The sequence below is a fragment of the Bidens hawaiensis genome, unplaced genomic scaffold (genome assembly GCF_021521415.1).
Source record: "Bidens hawaiensis isolate Kalapana, Puna unplaced genomic scaffold, B.hawaiensis_p1.1 tig00034266_1, whole genome shotgun sequence".
NCBI lineage: Eukaryota > Viridiplantae > Streptophyta > Magnoliopsida > Asterales > Asteraceae > Bidens > Bidens hawaiensis.
In genome coordinates, this window is record NW_027495924.1 from 198466 (window position 1) to 204465 (window position 6000).

A 6000-nucleotide genomic window follows, 5' to 3' on the forward strand; every position below is an offset into this window, starting at 1 on the left:
GATTATGGAGATGGAAACAATAAGGGGTTAAATTTTAGTTTAGGGTTAGATGTGAATATAAATCCAAATAATTATATATATATATATATATATATATATATATATATATATATATATTAATTAATATAATAAACAATTATTAGTAAAATAATATTATCTCAAATAACGCGATATTTTATTAAAATTTCCGAACATAAAAGTGGGTCGGTTTATGATTAATGAACATTAATTTATAAAATCTGAGTTGTTATAGTCTCCCTTGGACTCAACTTTCCTTTCTTGTCGAATCGAATTACTCTTTTCCATGGAGATACTTTAGTAACACTTTATTTCTGACTTGAAATTCCAATGGTTTGCATCGATGATCCGTATAACTCTTCTGACGATCTCATACAGTCTTTAATCTGTCCTTCACTTGATTTGTCTTGCCAGTAGTTTCTTATATGATTTCAGGAGTTGAGAAGTGTTTTCCTTCTATTTTTGCCCAACACACTGGAGTCCTGCACTTTCGTCCATAAAGTGCTTCAAATGGGGTAGCATTAATGTTTGTATGATAATTGTTATTATAGGAGAATTCTATTAGTGGTAAACGATCACCCCAATTTCCCCCAAAATCTATTACACATGCCCTTAGCATGTCTTTCAATGTTTGTATGGTCCTTTCACTTTGACCGTTAGTCTGTTAATGGTATGATGTGCTTAAGTTTAACCTCGTTCCCATGGTTATTTGGAAACTTTTCCAAAAATGATAAGTCAATCACCTATCTCGATCAGACACGATGGATAATGGAACTCCGTGTAATGAGACAACTTTGCCTACATACAGTTTAGCGAATTGTTCCATTTTAAAAGTTTCTTTCATTGGTATAAAATGAGCTGATTTGTTAATCTATCCATAATCACCCAGATTGTGTCATTACCTCTTCTTGCTGTATGTAATTCAGTAACAAAATCCATTGTTATTAATTTCCGTTTCCATTATGGCATTTCTAACTGTTGAAGTAATCATGATTGCCTTTTATGTTCAACTTTAACTTGCGAACAAGATTTGCACTTTGAAACACAACTAGTTATATCCTTTTTCATTCCTATCCACCAATTGATTTTCTTCAAAACTTGATACATTCTATCCTTTCTGGGATTCATCATATACTTGGATTTATGGTATTCTTTGAGAATCCTTTCTCATAGATTTCCTATGATTGGTACCCAGATTCTGTTCCCCATTCGGAGAATTTTGTCATTTCCTTTGACCAATTGATCAATGGTACCATTTCTTTTCTCATCAGCAACATAATTTTTTTCGTTACATGTTTATGAGCATTTTTCACTTCATCAATTAAGTTGATATGAAGTTCTAACCTTAGAGCTCGTACTCTTTTAGGTTTCTCATGCTCTTTTCTGCTTAATGGATTGTCTACTACATTAGCCTTGCTCTTTTCTGCTTAATGCATCATCTGCAAAGAATGTCCATCCAACGTCTTTGTCTCATGTTAAGTTCATTTTGCCCAAAAATATGTTTAAAACTTTTATGATCTGTGAATAGTAAACTTACTGCCACAGATAATATCTCAAGATCTTTAAGGCAAAATTATTGCTCCCAATTCTAAATCATGTGTTGTGTAATTCTCTTTATTCTTTTTATCAGTTGTTTGGATGCGTAAGCAATTACTTTTTCATGTTGTATAAATACACATCCCAATCCCAATTTGGAAGAATCACAACAAATTGTAAAATCTTCAATTCCTTCTGGTAATGCAAGTATCGGGGCATTTGTTAAATTTTGCTTCAAAGTTACAAAAGCTTCTTCTTGCTTAGGTCCCCATTCAAACTTGTCATTTCTACACGTTAACTTTCTTAACGGAATTGCTATTCAAGAAAAATATTGAATGAAACGTCTATAATATCCTGCTAATCCTAAGAAACTTCGAATTTCTGTAGGAGTTTTAGGAATTTCCCATTTAGTAATAGCTTCTATTTTGGCAGGATCCATATGAATACCTTCATGGTTAATCAAGTGACATAGGAATTGTACTTTTTGTAATCAAAAGTCACACTTTGAGAACTTAGCATAAAGCTTCTCGTTTATCAATAATGTTAAGAGCGTATGAAGATGTTTGACATGATCAACACTAGTTTTGGAATAAAAAAGTATATTGTCTATAAAAGCGATTACAAATTTATCCAAATACGGTTTACATATTCGATTCATCACATCCATGAATGCAGCTAGTGCATTGGTTAGACCAAACGACATAACTGTAAACTCGTAGCAACCATATCTTGTTCTGAAAACAGTCTTAGGAATATCTTTTTCATGCACTCTTAATTGATGGTATCCTGAGCATAAATTGATCTTTGTAAAGTATCGAGCTCCTTGAAGTTGATCAAATAGATAATCAAATCTCGGTAAGTGATACCGATTCTCAATTGTGACCTTATTTAATTATCGATAATCGATACACTTATGCATTGACCCATCTTTCTTTTTAACAAACAACAATGGTGCTCTCCTGATGAACTTGGTCGTATAAAACCTTTTTTTTCGCAATTCGTCTAATTGATTCTTTAGTTTTAACATATTTGTTGCGATAATCTTTATGGTGTTTTAGCAACTGGCGTTTTTCCATGTATCACATGAATTCTAAACTTGACTTCACGGTCAGTTGGTTGTCCAGGTAAATCTTCTAGAAAGATATCATAATATTCTGATACTACCGAAATTTCCTTTAGCTCCTTTCTTATGGTGCTGATGATTACATAGGTCATATGCACTTTGACTTGCTTCCTTAGGTTGTTCACTGCTTTCATTTCTGATATGAACTTTGTAAGTCTAGAAACTTTGTCTCCTTGAATTGTAATAATCTCTCATGTTGGCGTACGAATCTCAACAAAAATATTATTACACATGATTCAAGCATGATTGGTTGCTAACTAGTCCATTCCAAATATGACATCGAATCCAGCTAAATTCATTTAAAGTAGGTTTGATTTAAACTTAAGACCTAGAAAGTCTATGTTTTCTTCTTGAAGTACTTCATAAATATGAGTGGAATTCTCGTCGACTGTCTCTACCGTGCAGATTTGATTAAGTTTGGTTAATGGTTGGCTTCGGGCTTGACAAAAATTCGTGTTTATATAACTTTGATTTTCTCTGGAATCAAACAATACTTTAGCGTAAACGTCATTAATAAGAAACGTACCCGCAATGACGTCTGAAATTCGTGTTTTCTAAGGCCCTAGTCCCAGTGCCCTACATTGGCGTTGGATTTACTCATAAAAACAGTTCTAAACTTCTAAGTTAATTAAAACTTTTCGCGGAATATAATAAGTCTACCATATATTACATAACATTCAAAATCTTGTCTTAACATCATTCAAATTTGTCTTGAAAAATAAAAACATAATCAAATATAACATAATAACATTCTTCATAAGATGCCAGTATTGTCGGTCCCGAATAGTCATTCAATAATCAATAACAATGTCATAACCCACACATATTGTGTCGACAAGAAGGTTAATGACGGATTGCTAAATAAGGAAAGATTCTTGTTTGCAAACGGCGGAATCAGAAACAAACAAGATTTGTTGCTAACAGGTTAACAATGGTAATAAACACGAACAATAACTCAAAAGATTTCCATTTATATAAAGAGATTCATACAACTGATAATCGATCAGGGTTTCTTGTCGGAATGTATATTCAATGATAACCTAGGACAGCCGTCACACTTTATCGGGAATATTCGTTCTTATCCAAAAAGTGTAAAAGCAAATCCGTATTCCGTCTCGTCACGAGGCGTGCCCTAAAATGTTACCTTTATAGACCTGCCACCTCTTGACAACTGTCATTCCTTCTAGAAACCCTAATGATTAGAACATAATCAAATTACAGAGCCATCCTTAAATACCGGCTTGTGATTCCTCTTTTCCCTCCAGATAAATCATGCCCAATTTGCAAAAAAGCTTGTTTGGATAGATTTGGTGAGCATGCCCTCCACTGTAAGGAATTGCCGGGATTAAAGTATCGTCACGACTGGGTTAGAGATGTCTTATGTGATGTGCTTCGGCATGCCGGGATCTCAGCCAAGAAAGAGGCACCTGTCAACTTTCTGATTGATCCGCAAGAAGGAAGATCTACCCTGCGTCCAGCAGACGTTCTTGTGTTTAGCTGGGCAGGGGGTAAGCATGCGTGTGTTGACCTCACTGGGGTGTCCCCGTTGGTGGGGCTGAGAGATAGTGGCTTTGTACCGGGACAGGCGGTTTTGAGGGCGGAATCTAGGAAGATTGCTAAGCATGAGGCAGCGTGTTTGGAGAATCACCACGCGTTTATTCCATTTGCCTTCGACACATTTGGATCCCTAGCCCCCGTGGCTATCCACTTCTTGGAGCGGGTACAGAAGGTGGTTCACAGTGACTCGCAGAGCCCGAGGAACCAAGGATTTATATTTAGTAGAATAGGCTTTGCGATTCAAAAAGGGATAGCGGTGCAGCTTGTTGCTTGCTTACCCATTATCTAGATGTAGCTCGTTTGTGTTATATAAAGAATTACATATTCAGCTATACTAAGTGTAAAACAAGTCTTTCGGGTAGGCTTTGTAGCAGTTGTCTTCTCCAAGTAGACTCTATGCTATGCCTTTACTAATAGACCTGGTAACCTTGAAGTGTGCTCGGATACAGTTCTCCGAGTAGACTTTACTTAGAGTATTTTACGAAACTACTCACCGGGTAGACTTCAATCTTCTTGACCATATCAGACTTTGTCCGAAAATATCCTAATACCATAATGTTCTTCAAGAATCCCTTCAACTCATTTGTTTGATAACTTATTAAGAAACCATAGTGTGCTCGGTACACTGTAGCTTGCTCTGAGTTGAACCTTGCCCGAGAAAGTACTTAGAATACTTCTTGATAACTTTCAACAAGCTTACCCGGATTCCACTTTATTAAGCAAACTGTGCCCGACTAGAAGAACAACTTTGCTAGATGTAGTGAACCCTACTCAGATTATCACTAAATAAGACTTCAAGAAGGTAACCCTGCCCGATAGGAAAAATATCATGCTCGGCTAAGGCTTCTTGACATCTCATTTATATTTGCTAATTTGTTAATTTGTTATTCTCATATGACTTGTTGCAATTACTTATTTTGATATATTATATGTACACTAAATTGGTGTGTTGCTCACTCAACCTTGTGTTGACAAACTTATTTTATTTTCAACGCATATGCAGGTCATCGTGTGATGTGAAGTAGTTGAAGTTTGGAAGATCACTTAAGGAATTATATTAGAGAAAATTAAATTAGACAAGTATTATCTTTATGGTTTTTGTTTGTTTGATGCACTATTGTTTTGATATGGATATTTTATGGAAAATTTGAATTTATTAATTAGATATTGAAATTTATATTGTTGCATTATAGTAACCTTGAGAGCCGTGGGCAATCAGTTCATGCCCCGACATTTCCGCCGTAGGTTAGGGTGTGTCAGGTCGAGCTACCAGGTTAGCTTGGAAAATTTTCATTTTAATTAATAAGCCTATACTAAAAACCTCATCAGAAAACTAAAGTTCAAACCATTCGAATCGAGTTTTCAAACCATTCGAATCGAGTTTTCAAACCATTCGAGTCGTGTTTTCAAACTATTCGAATCAAATTTCGATTCGATTCTTTTTCATGTTCGATTCGATTCGTTCTTCTTATTCGATTCGAATCTTTTTCCCAGTTTGATTCGATTCGTTCTTCCTATTTGATTCAAATCTTTTTCCCAGTTCGATTCTTTTGGTTCCAACCGAATCGAATTTCTTCTAGAACTTGATTGAGACGTGGTTTTTCCTATATTTCCATTCTAATAACTTCCATACATCCCGTTATGCCCGTTTTACTGATAAAACGAGTTCCGAGCCATAACAACTTCATTTTTCTTCTAACACGGTCCAAACGTAACTCCTTTGTCCTGTTTCATTCCAAACATCTTGTTTACGTTCAAGTTTACAT